Source organism: Panicum virgatum, chromosome 5K (assembly GCF_016808335.1).
Source record: "Panicum virgatum strain AP13 chromosome 5K, P.virgatum_v5, whole genome shotgun sequence".
NCBI classification, from domain to species: Eukaryota; Viridiplantae; Streptophyta; class Magnoliopsida; order Poales; family Poaceae; genus Panicum; species Panicum virgatum.
The window spans coordinates 25846298-25865338 of record NC_053140.1 but is presented as its reverse complement, the minus strand read 5'-3'; the positions used below and the strand labels follow the sequence as shown (position 1 = coordinate 25865338).

General features: G+C 46.3%; 1 pseudogene; it reads left to right on the top strand.

Annotated features, from left to right (window-relative positions):
- The first annotated feature begins 3111 nt into the window (after positions 1-3111).
- LOC120707006 lies at positions 3112-17861 on the top strand (annotated as a pseudogene).
- The last annotated feature ends 1180 nt before the right edge of the window (positions 17862-19041 follow it).

Below are 19041 nucleotides of genomic sequence, written 5' to 3'. Positions count from 1 at the left end.
ATCTTCACAAAGTCAATGAACTGAGTCGTTACTGGTGATGATCATGTCATCAACATAGAGAAGAAGCGTGCGACCACAAGAAGTGTGGACAAAGAGGGCAGGGTCGTGGTCACTTGGGTTGAAGCCAGCATCAGTGATAACAGAGAAGAAGTGCTCAAACGAGGCTCGAAGAGCTTGCTTGAGGCCGTAAAGAGATCAACGCAGCTGGCAAACCATGCTAGCAGGGACAGAATACCCTAGAGGTGGCTGCATGTAGACCTTCTCACGCAACTCTCCATTAAAAAAAGCATTCTTAACAACAAGCTAGGAGATGGACCACTGCTGCACAGAAGTAACAACAAGGGGAGTGCGAATAGTGGTCATGTGAGCAACAGAAGCAAAAGTCTCATCATAGTCACGACCATGCTCCTGCTGAAAGCCACGCGCCACAAGGCGAGCCTTGTAGCGCTCAAGAGAGCCATCAGATCGAGTCTTGATCTTATAGACCCACTTGCAAGTAATAGGAGTGGCGTGAGGCAGCAAGGGAACAAGATTCCAAGTACCGGTGCGCTCCAAGGTAGCAATCTCCTCAGACATGGCATGCTGCCAGTCAGGGTGGGCAGTAGCCTCACGGTAAGTGGTCGGCTCAACAAGAGAAGCTGTAGTGAAGCCATAACACTTTAGATGGCGTAGAGCACCACGAACACGAAGAGCAGGCTCAACAGGTGAAGCAACAGTGAAGCCATAGAACTTTGGATGGCATAGAGCACCACGATCACGAAGAGCATATCGAGACGACAAATTGGAAGGAGAGACAAGAAGCGAGGGAGAGGACACCGGTGAGGGTGGAGGTCGAGGACGACGAGTGTAAACATGAGTAATCGTCCGAGTGGCAACACCATAGGAGGATGTCCAAGGAGGGGCGGGGAAGAGTCAGGTGGAGGTAAAAGTGGGGAAACTGGTGGAGGAATGGAGGTGATGAGGATTCATGTGGAGGTGGAAGTGGGGAAGTTGGAGGAGCAGAAGGTGGTGAAGACTCAAGTGTAGGTGGAAGTAGGGAAGCTGGAGGACGAGCAGAAGGTGGGGAGACAGGTGGTGACGTGGAATGAGGCAGTGGAAGAGACACATCAGGAAGAGTTTGGAAGGAGATAGACTCAACAACAGTGGAAGAGGGGCTAGTGGAAGGACGAGGATAAAAAGGATGAGATTCATTAAAGGTGACATCCCGATCCTCATCTGACGAGCAACAGGGTCGTAGCAGCAGTAACCCTTGTGCTGTGTATTGTACCCAAGGAAAACACACCCAACTGACTGAGCAGTCAGCTTCGTGCGCTCATGAGGTGGAAGAAGAACAAAACAGGCACTCTCGAAACACCGGAGGTGGGTGTAGCGAGGAGGGTGACCAAAGAGACGCTCATAGGGAGTGCAACCCCGTCGAATAGAGGAGGGTTGTCTGTTAATGAGAAAGACAGCCGTAGAGACAGCCTTAGCCCAGAAGTGTGGTGGAAGCTTAGAGGAAACCAAGAGAGCATGAGAGGTCTCAAGAATATGACAATGCTTACATTCGGCAACACCATTCTGAGCATGAGCACCAAGTAGGAGAACAGAGGAAGAGTGCCCTGTGTAGCAAGAAAACGACGATGCGCATCAGAAATGTACTCGCCAACAGAATCAATACGGAAAGCACGAATGGGCGAATCAAACTGAGTGTGAATCGTGGTGCCAAATTGCTAATAGATGGACAAGAATGATCACGAGAGGACATAAGATAGATCCAGGTAAACCATGAATAATCATCAATAAATATGACATAGTAATGGTGGCCTACTTTCAAATCAAGGGGAGTACGCGCCTATACATCAGAGTGAATGAGATCAAAAGGACGCTGTGACACAGAATCATTAGAGGGATATGGGTGGTAGAGTACTTGTCGTCGAGGGTAGTAGGGGTGGTGACTGGCGAGGAGCACTAAGCACAAGGGTAGCATGGGCAGCCAAAACAGAGGAATGTGATGCCCCACTCATGCCCCCTCCCCCCCCCCACCTAGAGCCGAGACTCAGCACGTAGCTCCGACATCACCTCATCGAGAGGCGGGCGAGGTTGATGAGTTAGGAGCTGGGACCTAACAACCTCAAACTCAGGACGAAGTTAGGAGAGAAACTCATGAAGGCGTAGAGTCTCCTGCTGGCTCCGGTGACGATCACAGCACTGACAAGTGCCACTAGCACAAAACTTTGCACCTGAGATGTCCAGACTATGCCAGATGGTGAGCACCTAATGGTGGAACTCCTCCACAGTGGAGTCGTGCCGGCGAAGCGACTGAGCCTCCTCGCCCACCGCAAGGTACAACGCCAAGTTACAGATTTCGTAACTGCGCCCACATAAGGTGGGAAGTGGACCACGGAGGGACATGAAAATGTCAACCTCCATGCTCGCAAACTGGATAGCCTTGACACATTCCTCCTCGCGTAGCCACGTCGCCTGGCTGTCATGGTCTGACTGGTACGCCTCCAGCTCAGCCTCAAACGCATCGAGGAGAGGCTTCTTCACCTCATTGATAGCATCTGATACACAGGTCGGCGGAGTGGGAGCAGTCAGGGTGGGTGGGCAAGGCCGCTCACCGGTGAGGTAGCCCCGTAGTTGCTGGCCGCCCATGTGGATCTCCGTGTGGAAGGAAAACTAGCCCCAATCGTTGCCATTAAAGACAACAGGGCACCGAGGAACAGGTACAGCCGGCTGGCAAAGAGAAGCAATGGTCTGGCACAAGGCCTGGCTCCCACAATCTCTTCTCTCTTCTCTATTTTTTTCTTTTTCTTCGTTCTTTTTTTTACAAATGAGAGAGACAGAGAGGGGCAGCGCTACTACTGCTTACGAGCGGACGCGCTCACGCACGCGGGGAGGAGGCACCGCAAGGCGCGAGGCGTGGTGCGCTTGAGATGCGTATGGGGCCACAAGAAGGGGCGCCCGTCGCTCGAGCCCGCACGAGGGAGGCGGGACAGGGAGGGCTTGGGGCCACGTGGGGCAGGGCGTCGAGGCATGCGGGGCTTGTTGCGAGGGCCGCACAGAGCAGGCACGGGCGAGGCCACGTAGGGGAAAGAGGGGGAGGGGAAGAAGGAGAGGTGGAGCAAGCCGGATGGCAGTGGGACCTCACCAGCAACTCGCCGGTGGTTCGTTGGAACCGGCGGGATTGGAAGATTGGAAACCCTAGGCTCTGTTACCATGTTACAACTGAGCAACTCAAGTGTATTGCCATGCCCAAAGGGCTGATAAGGTCATGTACAATGTGCAAAGAGCACCCTATACTAGTGACTAAATACATAAGATGAATATACATCTAACATATTGGATGACTAGCACACTGGTTAGTCTTCCAGAAGATGCATTTAGATTATTTAAATTTGTTTTCTCTTGTATTATTGGAGCATTGAGCACTGGGTATTTCCATTTTTTCATTATTTTATTCCCTCTGCAGGTTGGGGATGCAATATGGGCTGAGTTTAATGAGAGTGAAGACCATATTATGCCTTACCCTAAAGGTGCAGAAGATAGTACGTTAGTTAGTGTTGGAGATCACAAGAACAATGATGAAGACACAGTGAGTATTGCGGGCACTACTAAACATTCTGCAGGTGATCGAACTGAACTTCAAGGGATGGAAAAGCAGTTTGCAAATCAGACAAGTACACATTTTCAGCTACACGACTTGACATGGAATCCTGGCCTGACCTACCTTCTCTGAATCCTGCGCTTGATAGAAACTATAGCGTTGATAACATAGCATCCACATATCTGGATTTCAGTGCTGAGCCCAGTTTACAGAAAGTGACAGGAAATACTACAGGTTTACTTCTTTCAGTATTCTGCATTGCCAATGTTTATTATGTTTCTGCTTTAATTTGGAAAGTTCTGGTCCAATAGTTACATCGGTGCCTAAAAAAACATGCATTTATGATAAAGAAGAAAATTACATCGCTTTTCTTAATCTGCGTACAGTGCAGCTGGATGGTGAACCTGAAGTTTTTGGTAATGATCATGAAGAGAAGAGTAGCACCTTCCTTGATTGCGACTGGGGTAATATTGGTGACTTCGATGATTTTGACTCTCTATTTAGGTATGATTGGAAACTCATTACTAATTACTCAACCCATGAGTTGATTTTGCAGTCATTGACTCTTTCATGACTGGATAGTACTATCAACTTCGTAATCTTATCAGGTGTATTTTTTTTTGCAGCCACAGTGACTCCATATTCAGTAATGAGATGGTTGCCAGCGCCAGTGATTTTTTTTTCTGCATCTTCGGAATTGATGGATAATACTGTCCAATCGATCCCAATTCCAGTATGTAAATGTAGTTCTTAGTGTGCTGGAAAATTGCATGTTTTTCTGTTCCACATTCTTCTCACTGTAATTTGCTTCTATTTGATTAGCAAGTACCATGGAATAAACAACCACTATCTGATCATGGGCCTTCTTCGCTTTTGACTAATAAAATTTCCAGTGGCATTACCAAACAAGAAAACAAGGTACACAAATGAATGCATATACATATGTTCCTATGTTTAGCAATTATTATTTGGCTACTCTTGTTATCCACTTTTGGCAGGTAGCAGATGCTAATGCTAAATCTGGAGAGCTAGTTGACAGCAAAAATCATCTGACTTGCAAATATTATGGAAAACCAAACCAGTTCTTGCAGGAGGTAGAAGCCATAGTGTACCCTGCTAAACTTTTTATGACCGAAATCACTTCAGAGCTTTTATATCAAACTGAAGTACTAACTAATATGCGGATGTTTCTTATTTGGATTGATATCAAAAGAAAACATGGCATTTTTCACTTACGGCAATGGATGTTAAAGATATAGCTGGTTTCCAATTGCTGTGTGAATCTGTAGTCTATTTACAAACTGATTTTGACATATCTTATAATTTTTTGTGACAATCTTGTTGTATCATTGTGATATGTTATATTTGTAAGCCTAAGGTTGCTCCAATTAATGCTCTGAATTCCGTAAGATAAGTATCTGGTGCTTTCGAGTACATTAAGCACACAGTAGAGTTTTTGTTAGGAAAAATCGGCTCAATATATGTGCAGTATCTCTTCCTGAAAGCTATTTTTAAAGCCTATGATTAATCTGCTTAACTCAATTGGTACTTTCTTGCATTTTTTTGAGGGGGTGAGTTTTCTTTAATTCAATATGAATTAACCACTCAATGTAGGGAAATATGCAGAAGAGACCAGTGAGGTCAAGCAGAAAATAGGAGGAAAGGGGCCAAATTAAAATATCCAGTGATACAAGTGGCTTTTTCTAGAGCAAAGTACAGAATGTGTAACACCCTAATTTAAATTTCAGCAATTAATAATAAATTTAATTGGCTTTAATTAAATTTCTAAGGTTTATTGTGTTTAGACTTTCATTTAATCTAATTTTGATCCTCAAGTAATTAAAATTTATCATAGGGTTAAAATGTTTGTGCATTCATGCTGGCGCATAGTTTTAATTATTTGAGTGTGGTTTGAATTCAAATTTGTATTTGAATTCAAACCTTTGTTTGTTTGTTGGTTTTAGAATTTGAATAGAAAATAGAAAGGAGAACCAAGACCCAAACCCAATCCAGCCCAGTTTAGCAACACAGCCCAGCTGGCCCGAACCTTTTTCCCAAACAGGCCCGGCTTTCCCTCTCCTCTCTGGCCCAACCCAAACCGCGGCCCGTATCATCCCGGCAGCCCAGCTAACACCCCCTTTCCCCTCAGGTCGACCCACACCCAGCAACCGCGCGCTGACACCAGGGCCAAACACCGCCAGCAGCACCCTGTGCTGCCTTTTCCTCCTCTCCCTGCCAACGCAGGCCCACACTTCAGCTTCATGCGTCACACCCGCGCGCGTTCCTCAGCAAGCCGACCAACCGGGCCATGCGTCCCCAGCCCAGCTCGCTCTTTGCTCGCACGCTCGCGCGCGCCGACAGCCCAAGCCCCGCACGCGTCCCCTCCCCTCTCTGATGTGCTGACCCCACCGGTCAGCTCTGTCTTCCCCGCCCTTCCCGGCCTCGCAACAATAGCTCACCGCTAATCTCGCCGTGACACTCGCCCGCGTGCCCAACGGCCCGCACGCCGAGATCCCGGCCCCCTCCTATAACTGGCTCCGCGACCTCCCGTGACCTATCCCCACCCCAATCTTTCCCCAGAACCCTAGCGCCGCCTCCATGATTGCTCCGCCCGGAGCAGAGCCCGCGCCGCCGCGGCCACGCCACTCCGCCACACCGGAGCCCCGGCCGAGCAGCGCAACAGCTCCGCCTCGACGCCTGGATCTTCCCCGAGCCGCTGCACTCCGCTCCGATCCCTGCATCAACCTCGTCACCAACCTCCGCCATACGCCGCCACGGGACCCCATCGCCGGCGCCTCTACGTCACCTCTCCGTCCACAACAACCCCTCGGTGAGCACCCCAGAGCCCCACGCCTCCGTTTGCGCTACTCCAATTAGGCCGTAGGCTACTCTGACGCGCCGGGCACCGCACGCCGTCGATGCTCCACCGCACACACCCGCCACCGCCGCCGCACTCGCCGTCCCGAACCCCAATCCGCTGCTCTGAGTGGCCAGGTGGACTACGCATGCCATGGCGATGCCCCACGGCCAATCCCCGGCCCGATTAGTGCTCTGTAGTGCCCGTTCCGCCAGCTCCGGCCGAGCGCCGCCGCGGAGCTCTGCTCCGGCGACGTCTCGCCGCCGCCCCGCGCTTCCCTTTGCCTGTAGCCGCCCGATCCAAATCCTATGGCCCAGATTTGATCGTAGGCCGAATAGATCTGACCCGCCAGATTCGAATCCTACGGCCGAGATCTGTAGATAATGGTTCGCCTGGAGTTTTTGCTAAAGAGCCCCCCAGTTTCCTAGGAATTAACCCGCGGTCCATCTGTATAGAAAACTAATTACAGTTTGGCCCAAAATCTTGCACAGACCCCCTGACCTTTTTAGATATATAACCCGCCGTCCACCCCTGGCTTTTTCACGCGTTAGCCCCTGAACCTAAGGTTTAATTACGTTTAGGCCCTCGGTTTTTGCAGAAAACCCCCTGGAACTTAGTTTTTCTCGCAGATAAGCCCCTAGAACTTGTTTTAGGCCTAGTTTTTGCGTTTTAGCTCCATTTTAGGCGTTCTTTATATCCACAGGATCGTTGTAACGCGTAGAATAGTTTTAGACTAGTTTAGTGTGCTGTTTTTATGTATTGTTGTACTGTTTCTTAGTTTATGCTATTGTTTGCATGTATGTTTATGTGGTGTATTGTTTTTGGCCATGTGTTCGTGAGTAGACGTTGATGCATCTGAGGAGCCCCAGTACCAGTACCTGGAGCAGCCGTCTTCCGACCAGTTTGAGCAGCAGCAGGAGCAGTACGAGGAAGGCAAGTATAACATGAACTACACCTATCACTTTAAATACATTATCATACTGCATTTTAATATTGTATGCCTATAAGGACTTTCCTAGCCACTTTATATCCTTTATATATATATATATATCCTTGGGTTGCATTTTGGTTAGTTGTGCTAGGTTCTGCGCTATAACACACTTGCTCCTTTTTAATTAATTTGATTAATGGTATATGCAACTTAATTCTGAGAGTGGCCCTCTGTGTGGCTTGAGTGGCTCACTTCTCATTAAAATTGGTTTTGATAGAAACATGGTTTAGGGGGCCAGCACGGTGCTTACTGCCTGGTTGGCCACTCTCCATAAGGACCGGTTCATAGAGCGACAACCTGGGACAACAGCGCTACCACAAGACTGGAATGGGACGGTCTTGGCTTACTAATTAGGTCATTTTGGTTTGGGAGTAACTTACCGACGGGGCATGGGGGGTGGTGAGCTTCAATGGTGGCCAGGCTACGAAGCTTGGTCTGCGTACCCCTCGAGGTGGTTACCATCGTTGCGGAGCCTGATTCCTTAGCGGTTACACCTTACCAACGTGTCCTTTGTAACGGCCTCGTAGTGAGTTTGCTAGTCATCTCACCTAAGGAAGTGTGATGAACAACTAGCGTAGCTCACGACTTGTGGGTAAAGATGTGCAACCTCTGCAGAGTGTAAAACTGGTATACTAGCCGTGCTCACGGTCATGAGCGGCCCAGATCCTCCTTTTGATTAGTGGGGTTATCTCCTTCCGACGAGGGAGGTGCCTCTCGGGGTTACCTTGGCTTGGTTGGGTTTGGTACTCAGTAGTAACATGATTAATTTTGACTAATTACTATGTAACTGGGTTTATGGTAATGCATCAACTTGTAGTAAATAGCTTTAATAAAATTTTGCCAAGACTTAAAAGCTAATGCAGTCAGTCAGCCATCCTAGAGCCTCATAGTTTGTGTTATACTTGTTGAGTACAAGTTGTGTACTCACTCTTGCCTACTATACTCTTTTTCCTCTTGGATACTCTACTGCTGCTCAGTTCCTGCCGACGCGAGGGAGTTCGCTCAGAGCTACCAGGACTATGAGGACTTCTAAGCGTTCGTCTCCCAGTCGACGTCCCTGTGGCGCCCTGCTCAGCTTCGGAGAGTTCTTATCGTATTTGTAGTTTACGCTTCCGCTGTATCAGACATTTTGTCATTAATGTAATAAATAACATTCGTACTCGTTTTATTATATCTTTTACGTGATATGTGCTATGATATACTGTCATTCTGTTGTATATACGTGTGACTTGATCCTGGCACATATATGATTGCTCGGTTTATGTCCTTTTATAAACCGGGTGTTCCAGAGTGGTATCAGAGTCGTATCGACTGTAGGACGAAAGCCTAGATAGAACTAGTCGAGATTTAAGTCTTCTTCCCTCTCAGCCTTGTCTGCTGAAACTATTTTACTATTATACCCCTTGAATTGTATGCCTTTTACTCGTCTTGCCTCAATTTCTCTCTCTAAAGAATAGTTTTCGTAGATTTTGGCCTGAATCAGTCAGCTGACTACCATGAGTATAAGCTAGGTGACCCTTTTATAATAATATGATAGCACGTTCTGCGACGCGTTGTGTTAGCTGAGTCATGTGTTAAACTCGGCTAAGTCGTGAAAATTGTCTGCTTGTTATTATGCTACATGTTTGATTTGGGTTTTTGGTTGATTGCATAGTTTAGTAGTTACATTTGTTCAATGAAAATCAGTTTTAAGTTAAAGTTAATTAATTAATAAAATGAGTTAGATCATTGGGGGAAAAACCATCCACTCTATCCTCTCTACCTTATCATGCCTTGGGTTTCTGTCTTGTTGAGAAGAAGGATAGCACGAAGAAGAGGTGATATCCAGGGATTCACTGGCAAGGACGTCACCGACGAGGACGTCGGTTTCTGTAAGGGGGTAGGGATGTGACACCCCGGCCTACAGTTAGTACAAGAGAAGTTGAGAATCTCTCAGACGAAACAGAAGAGTTATGCTCTAGTTCCTTGTTCCCGGATTTAGGTAACACCTATCTGGAGTTATCAGTAGTAATGCCTGTGTAGTGTTGTCTAAATAGGATAGAACCTTAAATAATGGAGTTTTTCTCTCTTCCTTGACCTTATCAATCTGTGTATCCTCTTTGCCCCAGCTCAGAAGGCAGCGGAACAAAAAGACCTTGGAGACCGTGCAATGGGTGATGGTGTTCATGCAACACTTTCAGTGAAGCAGCCGACGATGATACAAGATCAGTCTTCGCAAACAACATACCACCCGAAGAATGGTGAGAAGGCTTGCCCGTGTTGCCAATTCTATGGCGTTCCTTATCGTCAAGTTCGTGCAACTGAAGATGAAGCTACAACTAGGAGGAACCAGAGGTTGTTCTCCAGTACAAAGAGAAAGAGGTCTCATCAAGAGCAGCTAGCAGAGGATTCCCTTTTCCTTGACGATCCAGCAGTCGATGAGCTACAAACCATCCAGAAGAGAAAGGATCCTGAGTGCTCTATAGATACACAGGTCAAGAACCGAACACTCTATGATTATGTTGATGGGTTGACTATCACTATGAATGTGATCCAGCCACACGGTCGCAAGGAGTCCAAAGAGCAAGCAGCAGAAATGATGCAAGATGTGATGTTAAGTTCACATGGAGGTCAACCAAGTAGCGCCATTCACCACCACCGCATGTGCTACCAATGCGGGCAAAAAGGTCATTATGCCAAAAGTTGTCCACAGAAGCGCCTTTCACCGGCTCCACGGCAGGCAGGACAGCAGGGGCGCCCAGCCCAACCCAGAGCGCCACGACAGGGGAAGGTGAACCATGTGACGGCCGAGTCAGTGGCCGAGTCTCCGAACGTGGTTATTGGTACGTCCATGGTCAACTCATATCCAGCTACGGTGCTGTTCGATACTGGTGCTACACATTCCTTTATTGCACAGTCTTTTGTCGAGCGTCATGGTATTCGTACTAACACTTTAAAGAAGTGCATGTTAGTATCTTCACCTGGAGGACAATTGAGGTCTCATATCTCCTGCCCAGAGTCATTGTTTCCATAGGGAGAGTAAAGTTCAGTACAAATCTGATGGTGATGGACACCAAGGGTATTGACGTGATTCTGGGAATGGATACTCTTGCCAAGTGGGGAGTCAGAATTGATTGTGCTCAGCGGTCAGTTCACTTGTTAGCATCTAATGGCCAAGAGGTGACAGTCAGTGCTACAGAGCCTTCTGGTTTTCTTCATCAGATGGAGGCTAGACCCACGGATGGTATTCGCGTGGTGTCTGAATTACCAGACGTCTTTCCGGAAGACTTGCCAGAAGAAGGAAGAGGAGCTAATGAAGACATATCCTAATCTCTTTGCTAGCCAGCCCAGAATCTCGGGACGAGATTCCTGTAAGGGGGTAGGATTTGTAACACCCTAATTTAAATTTCAGCAAATAATAATAAATTTAATTGGCTTTAATTAAATTTCTAAGGTTTGTTGTGTTTAGACTTTCATTTAATCTAATTTTGATCCTCAAGTAATTAAAATTTATCATAGGGTTAAAATGTTTGTGCATTCATGCTGGCGCATAGTTTTAATTATTTGAGTGTGGTTTGAATTCAAATTTGTATTTGAATTCAAACCTTTGTTTGTTTGGTGGTTTTAGAATTTGAATAGGATACTCTACTGCTGCTCAGTTCCTGCCGACGCGAGAGAGTTCGCTCAGTGCTACCAGGACTACGAGGACTTCTAGGCGTTCGTCTCCCAGTCGACGTCCCTGTGGCGCCCTGCTCAGCTTCGGAGAGTTCTTATCGTATTTGTACTTTACGCTTCCGCTGTATCAGACATTTTGTCATTAATGTAATAAATAACATTCGTACTCGTTTTATTATATCTTTTACGTGATATGTGCTGTGATATACTGTTCATTATATTGTATATACGTGTGACTTGATCCTGGCACGTATATGATTGCTCGGTTTATGTCCTTTTATAAACCGGGTGTTACAGAATGCATCAGCCAATTTGCAAGCTCCTATGCAACCTGTCCAGACTCCTCAATATGCACTGTTCCAGGATAGCAAGAACATGGGGCCAGTACGGCATTCTAATCACTTTATTTTTCCTGGATATGGGTATCCAGCATATCAGTTTCCTACCATGCCATTAGTGTCAAACGTTCAAGCTGAAGACCATCAGATAAAATCACCTTCCACAAGCTACCAAACTTCCGCAGATTCTCCAAAACATGCGGGTTCCAATGAAAAGTGCCAATACATACCATCAAGGCCACTGAGGATGACACCACAAGAAAAGATCGAAAAGCTTAGGCGCAGGCAGCAAATGCAAGCGCTGATGGCTATTCAGCAACAACAGCAACAATTTGGTCACGAGGGTTCTGGCAGTGACACAATTGTACCTCAAGCATACTCCACAAGGAACAAAAATCCAGATTCTTTAGGGAGCTCAATTGTCATAGATGAAAACACAAGTAAGGTCTTTTCGCCTGAGATGATGCCAACTAGCCATGACGAGGTTCACAAAAGTTCTGCAATTTCAGATGATCCCTATATAGAGAAGAAAATATATTATCAACTTCAAGATGCTCTTGGCAAGGCAATTTGTTCTTCCCTTTTAATTTTATTGACGCTTCATATGTCTACTGAAAGCATTATTTAGTTGCTGAAGATGTTCACCAGAAAAGAAATTAACTTCAGCTTTTTTTACCTTTCTCACACAGTTGAATACCAAAACTCGACAATGCATTCGAGATAGTTTTCTTCGCTTGGCCCATAGTGCCACCGAGAGACAAATTGCCGGTGACAGGAGTAGCACTAACAAGACTACTAAAGATGAAGATGAAGCTTCAGAGCATGACACATCTACTAGGACAAGGTAGATTACTTCACTGGAAAATAGGTTTGTTGATGTGTTCTCGTATTTGGATTTTTAATGCTATTTGGTAACATCAACATCAACAAAGCCTTTTAATCCCAAGCAAGTTGGGGTAGGCTAGAGTTGAAACCCAACAAAGACCATTATTCATGGTTCTGGCACGTGAATCGCGGCTTTCCAAGCACTCCTATCCAAGGACAAATCTCTAGGTATACTCCAGTCTTTCAAGTCTCTTCTAATTGTTTCTTCCCGTGTCAACTTTGGTCGGCTCCTGCCTCTCCTCATATTACCGTCGTGCTTTAGGATAGGGTTAGTTGGATCCATGCCACTACAATTTCTTGAAGTTGGATTTCATGTTGAAATCTACTATGCACTAGTGCCTCTGGCGGTCTCCATTGGACATGTCCAAACCATCTCAGCCGGTGTTGGATAAGCTTTTCTTCAATTGGTGCTATCCCTAACCTATCCCATATATCATCATTTCGAACTCGATCCATCCTTGTATGCCCACAAATTCAACGCAACATGCGCATTTCTGCAACACTTAATTGTTGGACGTGCCGCCTTTTTGTAGGCCAACATTCCGCACCATACAACATTGCCGGTCTAATCGCCGTTCTATAAAACTTGACTTTTAACTTCTGAGGTACCTTCTTGTCACAAAGGACGCCAGATGCTTGGCACCACTTCATCCATCCCGCTTTGATTCTATGACTAACATCCTCATCAATATCTCTATCTCTCTGTAGCATCGATCCCAAATATCGAAAGGTATCCCTCTTGGGCACTACTTGGCCTTCCAAACTAACATCTCCCTCCTCATGAGTGGCGCCGAAGTCACACCTCATATACTCAGTTTTAGTCCTGCTAAGTCTAAAACATTTGGACTCTAGCATTTGCCGCCACAACTCCAGCTTCCTATTCACTCCCGCACGGCTTTCATCAACTAACACGACATCATCAGCGAAAAGCATACACCAAGGAATATCACCTTGTATGTCTCTTGTGACCTCATCCATCACTAGGGCAAAAACATACGGGCTCAAAGCTGATCCTTGATGTAGTCCTATCTTAATCGGAAAGTCATCTGTGTCACCATCACTTGTTCGGACCCTAGTCATTATATTATTGTACATGTCCTTAATGAGGGCCACATACTTTGTTGGGACTTTATGCCTATCCAAAGCCCACCACATCACATTCCATGGTCATCTTGTCATAAGCCTTCACCAAGTCAATGAAAACCATGTGTAGGTCCTTCTTCTGCTCTCTATACCGCTCCATGACATGTCTTATTAGGAAAATTGCTTCTATGGTTGACCTTCCAGGCATGAAACCAAACTGGTTCATAGTGACCTGCGTCATCCCTCTCAAACGATGCTCAATAACTCTCTCCCATAGCTTCATAGTATGGCTCACCAACTTAATTTCCCGGTAGTTGGTGCAGCTTTGAATATCCCCTTTGTTCTTGTAGATCGGCACCAATATACTCCTTCTCCACTCTTCAGGCATCTTGTTCGACCGAAAAATATGATTGAAAATTTTGTTAGCCAAACTATCGCTATATCACCTAGGCACCTCCACACCTCGACTGGAATACCATCAGGGCCTGTCGCCTTACCTCCTTTCATCCTTTTCAACGCCTCTTTGATCTCAAATTGTTGAATCCTCCTCACAAAGCGCCTGTTGGTATCATCAAAAGAGTCGTCTAGCTGAAAAGTTGTATTCTCATTATCCCCGTTATACAGTCTGTCAAAATACTCTTGCCATCTAAGTCTGATTTCATCCTCCTTCACCAAGAGTTGATCCATATCGTCCTTAATGCACTTAACCTGGCTGAAGTCCCTCGTCTTTCTCTCACGTACCCTCGCCATCCTATAGATGTCCTTCTCTCCTTCCTTTGTATTCAGTCGTTGGTACATATCCTCATAAGTCCGACCCTTCGCCTCACTCACAGCTCATTTTACGATCTTTTTTGCCACCTTGTACTTCTCTATATTATCTGCACTCCTATCAAGAAATAAATGCTTATAACACTCTTTCTTCTCCTTAATAGCCCTCTGGACGTCCTCGTTCCACCACCACGTGTCTTTAGTTTTGCACCCACCCCCTCTGGTCATCCCAAAAACTTCCGAAGCTACCTTCCGAATGCAGGTCGCCATCTTCTCCCACATGTAGTTTGCGTCGCCCTCTTCATTCCAAGAGCCCTCCACAATAACTCTTCCCTTGAATACCTTGTCCATCTCCCCTTTTAGCTTCCACTACTTCGTTCTTGCGATCTTGGCTTGTTTAGACCTACCGGCACGCATCTGAAAACGAAAGTCGGCCACCACCAGCTTATGTTGGAAAACTACACTCTCCAGGTATCACCTTACAATCGAAGCATGCTCGTTTATCCTCTCTTCTTGTGAGGATAAAGTCGATCTGACTAGTGTGTTGGCCACTACTGAAGGTCACTAAGTGGGACTCTCTCTTTTGAAAGAAAGTGTTGGCTAGCATTAGGTCAAAAGCTATAGCAAAGTCTAAGACTTCCTCCCCTTCCGGATTTCTGCTACCAAAACCAAAAACCCCATGTGCCGTCTCGAACCCTGTTTTGTGGTTCCTACATGACCATTAAGATCTCCTCCTATAAAAAGCTTCTCCCTAATAGGTACAGCTCTAACCATGTCATCTAAGTCATCCTAGAACTGTCTCTTAGCACTCTCATCGTGTCCTACTTGGGGGGCATAAGCACTAATAACGTTCAGGACTAAGTCACCAACAACGAGCTTGACTAAGATGATCCTATCTCCTCGCCTTATGACATCCACCACATCATCCTTGAGGCTCTTATCAATCAAAATTCCCACTCCATTCCTATTTGTAGTCGTTCCTGTGTGCCAAAGCTTGAAGCCAACACTCCTGGGTTTTAGTGATAAGCAGGCTCCTCGGGCTTGGTACTCTCGGTTCGCCACGTTCTTGCTGACATTGGGGTTCACCGAGGCCAAGTCTGACACATCTCTCTTCGTCTACCGCCGTGGGGATGAGACTTCCTATCTGCTGCTCTACGTTGATGACATTGTGCTCACAGCCTCTAGTCAGCGGTTGCTTCAGAGTGTCATCTCCTCTCTGCAGCAGGAGTTTGCTATGAAGGATCTCGGTTAGCTCCACCACTTCTTGGGCGTCACTGTTGAGCCTCGCCCATCTGGTCTTCTCCTGCACCAGCGGCAGTACGCACTCGATATCCTGGAGCGGGCTGGGATGACTGATTGCAAGCCCTGCTCCACTCCTGTCGACACTCAGGCGAAACTGTCCGCTGATCTGGGTTATCCGGTGGCTAATCCTACTGCCTACCGGAGTCTGGCTGGTGCTTTGCAGTCCCTCACCTTCACCAGGCCGGACCTCACCTACGATGTCCAGCAGGTCTGTCTCCATATGCATGATCCCTGGGAGTCACACCTTGCTGCGCTGAAGCATCTCCTCTGCTACGTCCGTGGCACTGTGGACCTCGGCCTGGTGCTTCACCACTCGTCCTCTGCTGAGCTGGTGGTCTACACCGACGCTGACTGGGCTGGCTGCCCAGACACTCATCGCTCCACTTCCGGCTACGCCGTCTTCCTGGGCGGCAACCTGGTCTCCTGGTCGTCCAAGCGACAGCCGGTTGTCTCCCGCTCCAGTGCCGAGGCAGAGTACCGGGCTGTCGCTAAGGGCGTAGCGGAGGCGTCCTGGCTACGACAGCTCTTGGCGGAGCTCCATAGCCCGCTCGTCTACTGCGACAACGTTAGCGCCGTGTATCTCTCCACCAACCCCGTCCAGCATCAGCGGACGAAGCACGTGGAGATCGACCTACACTTCGTGCGCGACAGAGTCGCAATCGGCGATGTTCGGGTACTCCATATCCCGACTACCTCCCAGTTTGCTAACGTCTTCACCAAGGGGCTGCCCTCCTCGACCTTCTCGGAGTTTCGATCCAGCCTCAACGTAGCCGGTGGCTAATTGTGGCTGCGGGGGGTATTTGCCCTTTGTACTCTATTTGTACTCTCTTCTTGTCCAGTCTTGAACACCGCTGCGTCGGTAGTTCAGACTGCGGGGGGGGGGGGGGGGGTGTTAGCTTTCTTGTTATCCAGTCTTGAACACCGCTGCGCCGGTAGTTCAGACTGCGGGGGGTGTTGGAGTATATTGAGCCCATGTGTATAGAGGCCCATCTAGAGGCCCATGTATAGGTATTATATATACCCACCCTTCTAGGGTTGGAGAAATACAGCAATTATTCTCTCCAATAGTATCCTCTACCTCCTTCGCCTTCTGGCCCTTCCATTTAGTCTCCTGAATGCATAGAATATTTACACGCCTCTTAATCGCTGAATCAACTAACTCTCTTAACCTACCCGTAAGGGACCCTACGTTCCAACTACCTAGACGAATCCTAGTTGGCTCGACTAGCTTCCTTGCCCTTGGCACCCGCCGAGTCAGATGTGAAGACCCTTGCTCACTTTTCACTAGACCCGGGCGCCGATGTAGCGCGCCACTGAGGAAGCGACGACCCGATCCTTGCTCACTTGACACTGTATCCAGATCAAGACACAGCGCGCCACGAGGGTGACGACCCGGCCCTTGCTCACTTAATACCATATCCGGGTTTCGATATGGCGCGTCGCTAAGAGGGTTACGCCCCAACGGTTTTCTCTTGGGTTTCATCTCCATAAGAGTGGCAAGATTTTTACGTTGGCTCATCAAGCCTTAACACAACCCTCTTCCTTTACCCGGGCTTGGGACCGGCCATGGCGGAGTTCTATTTGGTAACATATATTATCTAATTTAAAATCACCTAAAATGACCTCAAATCATGCCTTATTTACCATCTTTACCACATCTGAGCAGCGACACGTTTTATGTACACTTGTTAGGTACTACTAGTTTGTGGTCCATTGTTTTAATCATGGAAATATTTTAATGACTCGGTCCATCTTTTGTATGATCTCAGATCTCCAACTAAGGAAGCAGAAACAACCACAAATCCAATTGACCGAATAGTAGCTCATTTGCTGTTTCATAGACATTGCTCTAAGGTTGCAACAGCAACAAAAGAAGAAATGCCCTCAACTCGCTTGACACTTGAACCTGGTGAGTTACCCTTATGTGGCTTAAATAGTAGGTTACATATATGGTTGCACAATGAACAAATGTAATCCTTTTGCAATTTCATAATGTGCAGTGTCAAAGGTTCCTACAGTGCCATCAGAAGGTCAATGAAACGAACAAGAAATGGTGTTGCAGCCGCCACAATAATGCGAGATGTGCTATATTATAAGATTTACTCAAATTTAATTAATATCAGGATTCCTTGTTTGCGTTTGGTGAGCCTATGAATATAAAAAACATCTTCTAATGAGCATGAAGATGCTGATCAATGAATTGTTCAACGTCAACTTGATAGTAAATTAGTGGTGGTGGTGACAGCAATATGCTGATCACCTAGGGCTATGTATATCATTACTTCGTGTACTATGTAACCGTTTCACCATTGTAGTATCTTTGTTCGCATCCAGCAAGAACATCTATCCGTGATAGGGACAGCTCTGCCACTCCGGACATCGTTCGGCTTGACTTAACGTCTTCTCCCGTTTACCTTTTTTTTTTCCCTGTAGGCCAAACGCCCCATGTTTCCAGTTAGCTTTTTCCTTGGGAAAATGTTGTTGGCACATATAAGTCTTCAGAGTAGTGTGAAAAAAATGAATGATTTAGTGCTGGATAGTTGTGGCGTTCCTTGGTCAGCCGTCCAACCAACGTGCAAAAGAGTTTAATTTGGTTTTTGCTATCAATCATTTTGATGATAGATGTAAGAACCGTCCAATTTGTACCGACTTAAAGCAAACCGCTGAATCATTAACATTTAGATGCGAGCTAGCATATGATGCTCGATATGATACCAATAGTGTGATAAATGATAGTACCTTTGCCTAGAGACATCATTGTGGTAAAAAGGTTTCCTAAACCGCGCAGGACCTGCGGGATAAAAGTGACCAAACATAAGCTTGGGCTCACCTGCAACTTAGGGTTAAAGCAACATAAGAACAGAAGGTTTTTGCAAGTCCTACACAAATTAAATAACCAAGGATCTTGCCATGAGGGTACATCAAGAATAAAGCTTGAGTTAAGTGGTTCTTGCATAAGCACAACCTCTAATCCAAGTACTAGCTCACTAACAAATTAACTAATCTTGCCCAACCCACGACACAATTTTAGTTGATTAAGAGTAGAATAAGTAATTGAAGCATAAGTAACTTAATTAACCAAAGCCAAACATACATCTATATCTCTAGTAAGAATCCATGTGGGAATTAAGCTTGTCCATAACCGAGCGCGACAATGTAAATTGATTTATTAACCTTGCAAGGGTGTACTTCTTTACCTAGACGACATAAAGACCATGCGACTGTTGACACAGAATCGCGCCAAACACACCTGAATGCGCTAGAACGCGCGACGATCATCAAAATGATCAATGTAACATCCCGTAAATTTTACGGAATGTTACATATTCCAAAAATGCGAGTTTTCAAAAAAAAATTGTGTGATTGCGTCTTTAGCTAGAATAATGTAAGATTAAATGCTATCTCCCTGAAAATTCCTAGAAATTAAAAACCAAATTAACATAAGGACCCTAATGCTAGTGTGATTTATTTGGAGTTATTTGGAGTTTTTGGATCTACCTTGTTTTTTGAACCCAAGTTGGATTTATTTCACCTTGTTTGAAATTATGTGGATTTTAATTTGGTTTCAGCCATTCAA